The 14,521-nt window shown below is 35.6% G+C and overlaps 1 long non-coding RNA gene across 1 annotated transcript; it reads right to left on the bottom strand.

Annotated features, from left to right (window-relative positions):
- Positions 1-2,272: 2,272 nt before the first annotated feature.
- On the bottom strand, positions 2,273-13,334 carry LOC140143454 (uncharacterized). The gene is made up of 3 exons (XR_011857751.1): positions 13,047-13,334; positions 5,825-5,984; positions 2,273-2,678 (listed from the first exon to the last, which is right to left on the bottom strand). It is a non-coding gene; the product is annotated as an uncharacterized lncRNA (long non-coding RNA).
- Between the last annotated feature and the right edge of the window lie 1,187 nt (positions 13,335-14,521).

Raw genomic sequence — 14,521 nt, 5'->3', positions numbered from 1 at the left:
GCCTGTCGCAACTTCTAATCGGCATCAAACGAACAAAAGATTATATAATCTATTGCGACTCTATTTCTATTTAAAAGCTCTTTGAGTCTGGGTATTAGATTGTCAATGAAAAATGAGCAGGATTCAACTTTTTATGTAGATTTGGCTAATCTTTGAAAATGTGTTACATTTCAGAAAAATCCATCTTTCATTTCCATTGTGCTTAATTAGCTAATTATGACGTCAGTCCTTGACGACCACCATAACAACAGATGACTCGCGGGGTATTTGAACTCTTTTTAAATCATGTGGTGCATAACAAATGATCAAGGTTATGAATATTGTGATACTAGAGGAATAAAGGTATCCCCGATTACAACGGATTAGTAATTGTTATGCGATTATGTTATTTTCCAGGATCCAAAAGAGATAACTTCCATACAGTTAATATCATGCAGCCTCATTACAGGGATTTCCTATCTAGCAGTTCATTATAGGTTAATTTTGACTTCCAAAATTGTTCAGTTTTAACATCAAATCAGGCTCAAAATGCCAAAAATTACCGATCACCAGAAGGGAATGATAGAAGCAGATCATAGTGAAGGAAAATCTAACCGTGATATTGCAAGATTATTGAATATTGACGAGGGATCTGTTCGATATAATTTGAGAAAAAGGAGATTCATCGCTGAATCGCCCGAAATCTGGACGGCCGAACAAAACAGCACCAAGATAATAATAGCAACCGAACATTGTTGATGATGACCAGCAGTACAGTCGGGATAACTGCATGTCGATCATGATAACATTTTGATAGCAACAGGGTATTGACGTCATAGGCCTAATGAGCATCATTACACAGCGCCGCCACTTTTTTCAATGGAAGTTCACTGTGTAATTTACCGAAAAATAAGGATATTTTTTCTTTCTTTATTTTTGTAATTAATGATGGTTCCAGGTTCCTGCAATTATTACTATTATTGATTAAAGGGTTTATATTTTAGTGACAGTTAGGTTTGATACGTTTTCCATTTGTAGTATCATTACAATTTAACATTTTCTGCGGTTATAGGGGGTGCGGAAAGACATTTCAACGCGGGGGTACTTTAGACCAAGAGTTAAGCAGTTATACGAGACCCAAAAGTTTCAATAATTAAGACCAACTTTAAACAGAATAGCAAGTGTAATTTCTATACTTTAAACAAGTATTTACATAATCCTAATCGTTATAAGCAAGTTAATTATCAATTCCGACTCTTAACCCTGTATTAGATTTTAGACACAATACTCGGATTATACAACTGAAAAAAAAACTCACATGGTCATAAAAAAATATATTTTATTATTTATTATTATTATTATTGTCAGAATGTTTACCAGATTACATTACTTGTTTATCAAAGGGCACGTGTGATTTATTAAGGAAACAGTTTTTTGTTTTTATATCCGTCGCATACAAGATGCTACTGCAGCATCACTGGGTGGTGCAGATTCTAACACGCGGCTTAATTGCGCGAAGTTCATCCAAATATCGCTGGAAGATAATATTATCTTGGTCGGAGCGACAAATCCACTTCAGAAGTTTCGCTTCCTTGAGCTTTGGTAACGACATAAGTGTCTCAAAAATAGCTTCTGTCGACAGTTTCGGTCCATGTTGCCATCGCGGTTCCTTAAAAATAGTCAATGATTGCAAAGACGGATGATACTGTAATGCTTTTAACCCTATGTCTGTGTATGGTCCGGAATCGTTTAATAATAATACCCTTAGATTTGATAGATCACGTGCTATTATTGTCATAATTTCATCAGTTATGCAATTGCAAACGTAAAGCCCTAGTTCTGTCATGTTAGGTAATGCTTGGGTCATAGTAGCGAAAGATACCGGGTTAAATAAAGCCTCTGTGACGTGAAGATCTGTAAACATTTGTCGATTACTCAATTCTTGTAAGATATTGTCTATATCGTACTCATCTGCAGCATACTGATTATATTTGGGCGTTATTATATGAAGGCTTGTAAGATATTGAAGGTTATTAACAATTATTCTTAGGATCTCCTGTAAAACTGCAGCCTGGGCATGGCCTCGTGTGACAAAAGATGAAGTGGTGAAATAAAGCAGACATATTTCTTGAAGCTTTGGTAATCCAGATGTCAATATTTCCACGTCTTCTGGTGATATTTCATAACACTTATAAAGTGTTAGGTGGCGTAAATGTTGACATTGTAAAATTCTTGGTATGATAGTATTTCTGAATTGTTTGATTGATACTATCCAAAATTCTCTCGTGGGGTAATCATCATCATATGTACAATTTATGTTAGCAACAAAGGATAGCTGAAGCTTTTCAAGTTGTAAAGGTAAAGCAAAGTTGGCCTTGGAAAAATACTTAATTATGTCCTTATTGCAAGAATATGGACTGTATTGATCTGGTGAAAGAAATGAAAGCGTTTGTAGATTTGGGCACTTGTTGGTCAAGTATCGCATAACGGCCCAGTTTGAAGCCCTGAGATACACCACTCTTAGCGAAGAGTCTGTGTAAGATTGAAGGATTCGCTTGGTCGTGTTTGCTAACTGTTTAATATACTTCGCTTCATCCTGTTCACTCTGATATGGTGAGTCCAGGTTGTAACCATTCCAAAAGTCTACAGTTTGCCACAAGTGTGGCTCTTTGATGAGAATATGCCACCGTTTACATGTTCTGTTGAATCAAATATAGAGACAAAACAATCTTAGAAAGTCAGTTTATTATATATATTCTTACCTATCGGCAAAATCAGACAAAAGTGGAAAATAATTAATTGTAATGTTTCTAAAAAGACCAGTTTTCTTTCAAGTATTGTGCAGAAGGTTTTTTTTATCTTTCGACAGCAATAGTGTTACTGTCTATGATCTATTAACAAATTACACAATATAAATGATAGCTGATATTATGATATAATTTTTTAACACCAAAGAGGACAGAACAAAACGAACACAAGGTGCAGAATGAGAAAAAAGTTTCAAAGAGGAAATGCAAATAAAGACAGATTGGCAGGCAAAGTGACCTCAATCCTTCATTCCCTTTCAACCTTCCAATGTGAATAGCATCAGTTTTTGACATATTTATTTTGCACCCAGAGAGTTTGCCAAAATGTTCAAGAGTATCAAACAGATTCCTAAAAGAATCCAAATCTCCATGTAAAAAACAAGTTGTGTCATCAGCCAAATGTTACGAGTCGTACTTGACTCAAGGCCAAAATCACCTTTTACCCGAACTCACACGAATGCACAACACAAATACACTGTTTGATTAAGCTAACATAATCTAAGTCTTTAATGGAAAACAAAGTATGCTTGGTACATATAACAACAATTACAATAAAATCACACAATCAGTTTTATTCTATAGGTACTTAACCAGCGGTCTTCTTGTTGGTGATTCTAGAGTTCTTGCAATGTTCTGGACGACTGATGTAATATATCCTTATTCACTTGTCCTGCGAAAATCAGCGAAGTCCATAGTACACTACTTGCATTTATAAATCCTTGCGTATAAAATCCTCATACGGAAACGATGATGCTTCCTCCAATCTCCTTTGCACTGCTATCTCCACAAATATATCTCCTTGCGCTGCTTTCTCCACAAATATATCTCCTTGTGCTGCTTTCTCCAAAAATGGTGTTTCTTTCACCAATCACTCTTCTTCCAGGGAACAGGTTTCTTTAACACAGCTCCGCTGTTTTTGACAGATGCGTGGCCTTCACAAACCCAGCAAACTCCAGCAATTTGACAGAAGAACTTTTAATCCTTTGATGAGGAAGAGCACTTTTGTGTGCTCGCTGTCTTCTTCGTTGCTGTATTAAAATTAGCTCAATTATTGGCTATATAAACTGGTTAAAATGTACTTCTTTTTTGAAGCACGAAGACCATCACACACATGTGGAATATCTCAATCTCCCATGGCATTCTGTAAAGTCCCAACAAAAGCCTCCAGCTTTTTATATCAGTACTCATGCAAAAAACCCATCATCTATTAATAAACCATTACTTCAATCACATTTTCACAACATTGCTGCAATCTTGGGATTTCCCAATATTAATTATACACATTCACCTTTCACATTACATCACTTCCTGGGGGGTTTTCTGACTATGGTGCAATATATTGAACTGGGGATTTCCAAGTTCCAAACATAGATCTGACTTTGTTTACAATAATTTGGGGGAATTCCAAAAATGACTTTCCACACCATTATCTTGCACGTACAAGGGGGTTTCCCATCTCATGACATACTTTCAGATTGTAAACAAAGTTAAATAATCAAATTAAATTAAATTACTCAGGGCACATCACAAAAGACTAACCTTTTTACTCTATCTACAATCTTAATGCCATTAATTTTGTCATTTCCCCTTATTGAAATACTTAACACTTCAATCGCGCACAAAAACAATAAAGGCGAAATCGGACAACCTTGAAATATACCACGTTCTAAGAAAATCTCATCGGATAAAAACACATTGTTTGAAATGAAACTTTTTCTATTGCAATAAAATGTTTTAACCCATTGAATAAAATTATTTCCAACATCGAATGCCTCCAAAACCTGAAATAAATAATCATGTTCCCTACTATCAAATGGTTTTTCAATATCTAACAAGACAATGGAATCTGGAATATCGTTTGAATCACAATAATCAATAATATCAATAATTGTTCTGATATTATTACCGATATTTCTCCTTTTCATAAAGCCAGTCTGATCTTCGTGGATAAGTTCATGGAAATATAATTTAAATCGATTTGCCATGATTTTAGCAATAATTTTATAATCATTGTTAAGGAGAGAAATAGGCCTGTAATTCCTACTAAAATGGGGATCTTAATCTTTTTTGGGGTAATAAAGTCACTACACCAGTACGCTGAGAAATAGACATGAAGCCTTGCTCAAATGAATATTGAAAACAATTCATCACCATATCATAAATATCAGTAAAAAAGACGATGTAGAATTCCACAGGCATCCCATCATATCCAGGGGTTTTATTTAAGTTCATGGTCTTCAAAGATTGCAAAATTTCGGCATTAGTAATTGGTCTATTCATTTTTTCCTATTACTAGAAAGTTGAGGAATATCCAAATTATTTAAAAATGATGTTACATTATCCTTATTATTTGGAGTAGATTTTGGTTGGATTTTGAGGTATATAAAATTTAAGATTGATAAAAACATTGAAGGTGATTCATAATGTCTTTTTGATCAGAAATAGGGGATCCATTTTCATCTTTTAAAAACTAAATATTTTTCTTTTCATTGCTACTTTTTTCAAGATTACAAAAATATTTATCACTTCTTTCACCATGTTCAGCCCATCTTATTCTGAATCTAACAATTAAACCAGCACTTTCATTGTTAATAATTTTGTTTAAATCCTCTTGTAATTAGTCAAGATTATTAAGCAAAAAAGAAAGTTTTTGTGTGTCACCATCATTGAGATTAGAAATATCTTGGTTAATCTGATTAATTTTGTTTTGAATCTCTTGTTTCTTTTTCATTTCCTCTTTTTTCTTTCTACTGCAGTATTGAATGCAATGACCAGTGATAGTGCATTTAAAAGCATCACAAACAACATGTTGATTACATGAAGTATATTTGTGAATGTCCTTAAAGTCATTAATTTTATCTTTAATAAATGAAATAAAATCTGCATCAGACCTAAGATAATGGCAATTCATTTTCCAGTAACCGCTACCTCTGGGTGGCTCATTTATAGCAATATTACATTTCACAATTGAGTGATCAGACTTAATTCCACAAATAATATTAGAATATTTAACATTATCAACGAAATAAATTACAAACCTCGATGCTGTAAGTTTCTCAGATATGGTCAAGAGAGAAAATATCTTAAGTAGTACATCATCTACGAGTATGTTGATAATACACACTGGGTCATCTTTTGTCGTTGATTTCGCCAATCCATCACTTCTCCGACTCTTGATTTGGCCCATTTTGTTAATCGCTATATACACGGAAATAAACAAACGATATACAAGAAAGAGAAAAGCGAAAGAAAAACAATGATAAAAAAAAAAAAGAAATAAAGAAAGAAAGAAAGAAAAAAGAAAAGAAAGAAAGAAAAAAAGAAAGAAAGAAAGAAAGAAAAAAAGAAAGAAAGAAAGAAAGAAAGAAAGAAAGAAAGAACGAATGAAAGAAAGAAAGAAAGAAAGAAAGAAAGAAAGAAAGAAAAAAGAAAGAAAGAAAGAAAGAAAGAGATAAGAAAACGAAAGAAGAATGACAGAATAAAAGTTTAGAATGTATGCAAGTAGGAAAGAATGAATAGAGTTTAGTTTTCAATTTGAGTTTTATTTGATTCTACTAGAGAAATAATTTAAATTATATAGACATTAGATAAAATTATGATATACAGCCTGTCTCAAAAAAAATTGTGCAAGTGAAAAGCGCCCTCTTTGGCAATTAGAAAATACCGTTGTGACATAATGCTTACATCTACGTCAAGGGCACAGTCTTAGCTCTCAAATACCGTTTATTCTGTTCAATTTGCTTTTTTTAATCTTGAGATATGTTTAGTTAACAACGAGAGGCTAAATTCACAATTGTGCCACTTTTACTAGGAAATAGGGCTGTTACATGTAAATCAATGATCCACCAAAAAAACGTTGACAACGTAAAGAAAGCAGCAAGTTTAAAAAGCCCCCACCTCGGCTCACTTTTTGAAACTTGGTCCCATTTGTAAAAGATACTGATTTAAACTTTGTCATAATTATCAAGTGTTATGTATCTTTAATGTGCCGATGCGATATTTTAAAAGTTGTTAGCATTCTGGAACGATCAAAAGTTATTATGTTGTTCTTGGCCAATATCCTATATATGTTTTGTTTTATAATAATTATTAAGTTCATGATCAATGATTGAATTAAACGAATAACAAGTAGGCATGTTAATGGCAATGATGCTATTGTTTAAACGTTAAAAACACCGATTTGCTGTTGATATTTAAAATGGGACCAAGTTTCAAAAAGTGAGCCGAGGTGGGGGCTTTTTAAACTTGCTGCTTTCTTTACGTTGTCAACGTTTTTTGGTGGATTTTCTTTCTTTTTATGAATGTAGCCAAGCAGCTCTAAGCTTGGAAAGTCATCGGGTTACGAAGTACTCCATAATACGAATAAAACGAAAGATAGATGTTTGAAATTATGTTATCCTTGATTTATGACAGTAAATAATTTAATAAAACTTTATCAGCCGTTTATTTTTAAAACTTGCTGGTCACAGCTACCGCGTGACTGTAATGTCAATAGGGATACATATACATTTTAATATACTTTAATTATCCAAGGCAACTAAGAAAATGTAAATATGAACAACAAATACCCAATGTTGACGATGCCAGCGATTTACTTCAAATTGAAACGGAGGAATGCGCGTATATGTAGCAATGCTTATACTACGGAAGCGTCTAAGTGCCACGACTTAGCAAGATAATTATGTTTTAATGATTGTGGTTTTTGTAGCCCTGCGGGGCAATCTAGTTGGATATTCAAATTTCGCGGTTGATAGTTCTGTGTAGCCCTGCGGGGCAATCTAGTTGGATTTCCTATTAAGCGGCGGTTGTTGGCGGTCTTTCGTGGTTTGTAGTTTTAATTTCCCTCATTCTTCATGCCCTACCCTCTATCGGGGTTAATTTATAGTTTAAGCTTGTGGGTTGACTATACTTCGCGGTGCGTGATTTTTTAGATTTGCGGGGCAATCTAGTTGGATATCCAAATTTCGCGGTTGATAGTTATTTAGATTTATAGGTCTAGTTGGATTTCCCTATTAAGCGGCGGTTGTTGGCGGTCTTTCGTGGTCTTTCGCGGTTTTGATTTTTATGTTTTAATGATTGTGGTTTTTGTAGCCCTGCGGGCAATCTAGTTGGATATCCAAATTTCGCGGTTGATAGTTCTGTGAGCCTGCGGGCAATCTAGTTGGATTTCCTATTAAGCGGCGGTTGTTTCGTGGTTTGTAGTTTTAATTTCCTCATTCTTCATGCCCTACCTTCTATCGGGGTTAATTTATAGTTTAAGCTTGTTGGATAACTATACTTCGCGGTGCGTGATTTTTTGTAGCCCTGCGGGGCAATCTAGTTGGATATCCAAATTTCGCGGTTGATAGTTATTTAGATTTATAGATCTAGTTGGATTTCCGTATTAAGCGGCGGTTGTTGGCGGTCTTTCGTGGTTTTTGGTTTTGATTTCCCTCATTCTTCATGCCCTACCCTCTATCGGAGGTTAATTTATAGTTTAAGATTGTTGGATAACTATATTTCGCGGTGCGTGGTTTTTGAAGCATTTTGCGGGGCAATCTAGCTGGATGTCTACTGAGCGGCGGTTGTTGGTGGCCTTTCGCAGTTTGTGGTTTTAATTTGTTGGATATCCAAATTTCGCGGTTTGTGGTTCTATTTTAGGTAGTTCTGCGGGCCAATCTAGTTGGATATCCCTAGTGAGCGGCGGTTCTTTCGCGGTTTGTAGTTTTAATTTCCTCATTCTTCATACCCTACCCTCTATCGGGGGTTAATTTATAGTTTACGCTTGTTGGATAACTATACTTCGCGGTGCGTGGTTCTTTGTAGCCCTGCGGGGCAATCTAGTTGGATATCCAAATTTCGCGGTTGATAGTTATTTAGATTTATAGATCTAGTTGGATTTCCTATTAAGCGGCGGTTGTTGGCGGTCTTTCGCGGTTTTTGGTTTTGATTTCCTCATTCTTCATGCCCTACCTCTATCGGAGGTTAATTTATAGTTTACGCTTGTTGGATAACTATACTTCGCGGTGTGTGGTTTTTGAAGCCCTGCGGGGCAATCTAGCTGCTCTCTATTGAGCGGCGGTTGTTGGTGGTCTTTCGCAGTTTGTGGTTTTAATTTGTTGGATATCCAAATTTCGCGGTTTGTGGTTCTTTGTAGCCCTGCGGGCCAATCTAGTTGGATATCCCTAGTGAGCGACGGTTTTTGGCGTTCTTTCGCGGTTTGTGGTTTTCATTTCTCTATTTTTTCAGGCCCTGGCTTCTATCGGTGGCTAATTTTCTCTTTTAAACTGGTTGGATACATAGAACTGGTCTCTATCATTGATGATGTTGTATGACACTGTGCAGTGGTGTTTTTTTTAAAGTAGGTTCTTAATATAATAAACAATTTCCCTGAGAATAAAACATCTTGCTTTGATATAAAAAAATAATATCACAATAGCACCGGATGTTTAAAATTATATTATCCTTGATGAACTAAAATTTATTGTTTAATAAAAGATTGTAAAAATAAGTTGGTCATCGGATTTCGAACTCTATTCCCCGGAATAGGAATCCAGTGCGTTAACCATTAGACCACGGGAGTCGGCTGTGAAGTAGCGTGTCGATGTACAATATTTATTATATGAATTGATTTGTCGTCCGAAAAGAACAAAAGAATTGTGAAAAACTTGATTTTTTGGCGAATGGGGTTCGGAATTTGTATGTACGGTATTTCAGAACTTGCTAGGGTACAATTGGAAGTGAATCTGAAAAAGTAGTGAGAAGGTGATAACCAGGTAGACCTGTAGCAGTGTCCAAAAATTCTGGATCAGTATGATTTGCCACTAATTTTCGCTATGAAATACCGCGTGAAATGGAAGCAAAAATATTTGTTTATTACGAACAATGATTGACTGTAGGATTGGTGGCCCTTTTGAATTAATGAGTTGTCAAGATATTACACCTGGGACTGTAAATAACATTTAGCATGGTTTTAGATACATTTTGTACCCAGCGAAAAATAACATCGAACAATAGAAGTCAAGTGTTTTAATGTTAGCTGTAAATATAGTCTCGCGGGAGCATCTGTTATTAGTCTTCTTTATCAGTCTTTTTTTTAAAAACTTGCTGGTCACGGCTACCGCGTGACTCTAATAGCTGATGTTGATGTATTTAACTCTAATACCCCCCCCCCCCCCAATCGGGGCTCGTGCATTAGATACATCAACATCAGCGCGCGTGCATTATTTCGTCTAATTTCATTAATTTGTCAAATTTCATGAACTTGTCTAAGTTCATTAACCTAAAAGTGTGCAATATCTGTGTGTCTTGAGTGACAAAGAAAACTGTCTTTACCATGATAGATATAAAATCATTGACATGCACATGTATTTAATTTTACAACAGAATGTGAAATATTTATTTATCTTTTAATTTGTCGTAAGTGGAAAAAGAAAATCATTATAAAACAGTAAACACAATCTTGTATTGTTGTGGAATTGATGCATTCTTTTGATTTCACGAAGGAATTCTCGATAAACTTGATGCTATCATTGGTGTACAGCCCTCTTCCCTATCAATGCCTATAGTAAAAGTGGCACAATTGTGATTTTACCCTTTCGTTGTTAAGTAAGCATATCTCGAGATTAAAACATGCAAATTGAACAGAACAAACGGTATTTGAGAGCTAAGACTGTGCCCTTGACGTAGATGTAAGCATTATGTCACAACTTTTTTTTCTAATTGCCAAAGAGGGCGCTTTTCACTTGCACAATTTTTTTTGAGACAGGCTGTATAGTATACCGTATAATGTACAAGTAGAAAAACAACTTCTCTAAATCAAAGCTTGAATACACAACGTAAAGTTTTATTACTTCTCTTACGTTTTGCTGATTCCCCAGTAAACTCCACTCTACGTAATGTTGATATTGTACGAGACTACCAAAATTCCTTGCATATACGCTGACTATAAATAATGGCATCTATATTGTAAGAATAGCAATGTCAAAACATGACCGTTCCAACAAAAACCCGAACATGTTCGCAGCCTTATACTTTTGTGATTCAAAAAATCTAAAATTTCAGCTGATTCGGACATTGAATTTGCAAGCTCTGCATAATTACATAATATTGGACGATATCCTTGTCAAACGACTGAATCGGCAAGAAAGTTAACATGGACACAAACATTCTGTAGTCTCAATTACAAAAAAAAAAAAAGTTGGCACACTCTGATATACTATTAAAATGTAAATCGCCCCCCCCCCCCCCATTCAATGTTGATGAAAACAAATTTTGCCATTGGGTTCGCCAGTCTCCCTAACATTGATTGAGGGGAATGGGGAAAGGGAAAGGTTTGTACTTCTCATGATACATAGCTACAATAATTTCACTGAACTATCAGAGTGTCCAATAGTGTGCCAACTAAATTATATTTGTCCTTGATTGTAGGTTTCTGATGGTATAAGTATTTTGTAGTAAGTTGGGGGGATTAGGCAGTGGATCACGAATTGAAATGCCCCTTTAAAAAAACATACCGCAACAATTGCATGTACGTGAGGATTATTTGTACAACATTTTACTCAAGTTAGACTATCTTTTGAATAAAGTGCTCAATCCCAAAAGGGAGAGCGTATAAAAATTCAAAGAACAGACCTTCCAGAATAGGTAGTCGTTACTCTGAGTTTCATGCCTAAAAGGCAATCGTCAGACGACACGATGAAATGTTGTTAATACGCTCCTGTTTTGCAGTTGAGCACTTTCTGACTATCTCCGATAGACAGACTGACTCTGAATAGACTTTGGCTGTGTTGACATCATGGAATGTATATTCTTTCACATTCCCATGTGATGGTAGTCCACCCAAAGCATTTCATCGTGTCGTCTGACGATTGCCTTTTAGGCATGAAACTCAGAGTAACGACTACCTATTCTGGAAGGTCTGTTCTTTGAATGAGGATTATTTGTATATACATGTACTATTGGCAATTCACTTTTGTTAATCCCCATCAATCTGCGATTGAAAAAAAAAGAAAAATCTATGTCATCAAAGTCTCAAAAAGTAAGCTTTTGACATGTTCCTATTATAAAATACCTACCAATACAGCCTGTCTCAAAAATAATTGTGCAAGTGAAAAGCGCCCTCTATGGCAATTAGAGAATACCGTTGTGACATAATGCTTACATCAACGTCACGGGCGCAGTCTTAGCTCTCAAATGCCGTTCGTTCTGTTCAATCTGCTTGTTCCAATTTCGAGATATGTTTAATTAACAACGAAAGGGTAAAATCACAATTGTGCCACTTTTAGAGAGCTGTACATGTAAATCAATGGATGTTGATGCGTCTATTGCATTCCTCCTTTCGGGGCGCATGTATTAGACGCATCAACATCAGCACGCGTGCATTATTTTGTCTAATATCTCTCCCAACAGGTAATACGCTTTCATTAACCTATAACATGTATAAGTGCGCAATATTTGTTTGTCTTTTAACATGTCTTAAGTGACTAAAGAACACCGCATTTACCATGATAAAATCATGATAAAATCATTGACATGCACATGTATTTAATTTTTACAGCAGAATGTGAAATATTTATTTATCTTTTAATCTCTTTTAAGTGGAAAAAGAGACTCATCATTCCTGCATCATGATAAAACAGTAACAACAGTCAAAAAATATTTGTATTGTGTTATTGATGCATTCTTTTGATTTCACGAAGGAACTCTTGATAAACTTGATGCTATCACTGTTACATGTAAAGCCTTCGTGGCGAGTAAAAGTGGCACAATGGTGATTTTACCCTTTCGTCTTTAACTAAACATATCTCGAGATTAAAACAAGCAAATTGAACAGAACAAACGGCATGTCAGAGCTAAGACTATGCCCTTAACGTTGATGTAAGCATTATGCCACAACGGTATTTTCTAATTGCCAGAGAGGCGCTTTTCACTTGCACAATTTTTTTTGAGACAGGCTGTATAATCATTTGAAGACCTGAGCGCAAGAAGACCGTAAGTCCACTTGGCACTTCAACATATATTGTATACTAGTACTCTAAAGTTGCGTATAGTTTCGTATAGTTTGGTGATGTTTTATACATGTTCAGGGGCCAAAACAAATCTTTCACAACCTTTCATGATATTTTCACCCTGGAACATGTATTAAACATTATAAAACCCTATACGTATTAGTGTATTATACATGTTGAGGGGCCAAGTGGACATACGGTCTTCTTGCTCTCAGGTCTTCATTTGCATGTACGTATAATCTAATTATTATCTACATGTGGTTATACTCACACTTAAAAATGTAGCGTAGAATGCATTCCACGTTCTGGATAATGAAGAGACGGTGGCACATATATGCATAACTCCTCCACTAGCAATGACAGTACTAGTATGAAAAATCACAACCGATCAATCATACACAGTATGTACTATTGTGTACGTAAGAGATAAAAAATTGTGGACCTGTCGAGTATACGTAGGCTGCAAAGATGCAGTATTGGCAGTGTTTTTCAACAGAGAGAGAAGGCTGATCATAGTATGTATACAGTCATCTATTTACTCGTTTGTCATCTTATCACGTTCAATATGGCAATATGCGCATATTCTACTTTGTCATCATTGCCCATGCGTACCATGATTAAAATAGATGTCACTGTGTAAGATCGTGCTACCACTCCACCCCACCCATTACCCACTGTCGAGTGGTGGGTCGGTGCGTGATGTGTACATATTTGTGTGTTTTCTGGGTCGATTGCTCTAATCAATTGTAAAATCAATAATTAAATTTGAAACCTAAGCTTTCCGATTCCCGGTTAAACATCAAGAAAAAAGGGGACAGATTGATATATCAAAACCATGTTGTGTTGTGGTACCTGTTGGTGGGCAACAATATGTGATTTTCTGTATATATGTTACGGGGTTTTATAGGTGGGGGTTGCGTTGCGTTAGTATTTAGCGTGTTTGGAGTGTTTTGGCACTTGATAGTTGAATACAATAATAAAAAAAAACATTCCCACTTAAAGGAGTGTTTCGTGATCCTAGCATCCTCTTTTTATGACATTTTTCAGTAGATATCCACGAAAAAGCTTATTCCCAAAATTTCAGTTGATTCCGATTTTGCGTTTGCGAGTTATGCATGATTATGTGTATTACACTACTCCATAGGCCACTGTTGTAATTTCGTTCTGGTATACCAGAACGAAATTCAAATTTGGCGATATTTTTGCTAAACGAATTAATCTGCAAGAAATGTTTGGTACATAAAACATTATGTAGCCAGACGTGGTATAGAAATCTCAACTATTTTTTGAGAAAAGTGGGGGAATGAGGCTGTGGATCACGAAATTCCCTTTTAAGCAGTAACTAAAAAGGGTAACCTGAGTAATAATTACTACTTGATTATCAATTAAGAAAAGATTAAAACATTAACATTCGTTGTTGTCTTGGTTGCCGATGTCACACGTGTGTGCGAAGATGGCGGGTGTGTGTGTGTGGGGGGGGGTGCACCCATGGTGATGGTGATGGGGTTTTTGTTTGATGCGTATTGTATTTGTATGGTGTGTGTATGTGAAATTGTTTCCAGTAATACTTCAAAATGTTTTATTTTTGTCCTGGCGTCATCTGCTTAAGTACATCCCACTCAATATTACGTAAGTACATCCTAATCATGTTATTATTAGCATGCCATTAGTATCTGTACCAGAAGCCATCAGATGAGGCGCCACGCGGAAATAGAATACATCTTAAAATGGATACGCTTAAGTGCA

The sequence above is a fragment of the Amphiura filiformis genome, unplaced genomic scaffold, assembly GCF_039555335.1.
Source record: "Amphiura filiformis unplaced genomic scaffold, Afil_fr2py scaffold_22, whole genome shotgun sequence".
In the NCBI taxonomy this organism is placed as follows: Eukaryota; Metazoa; Echinodermata; class Ophiuroidea; order Amphilepidida; family Amphiuridae; genus Amphiura; species Amphiura filiformis.
The sequence above is the reverse complement of the archived record's forward strand: the minus strand, read 5'-3'. Positions and strand labels throughout refer to the sequence as shown.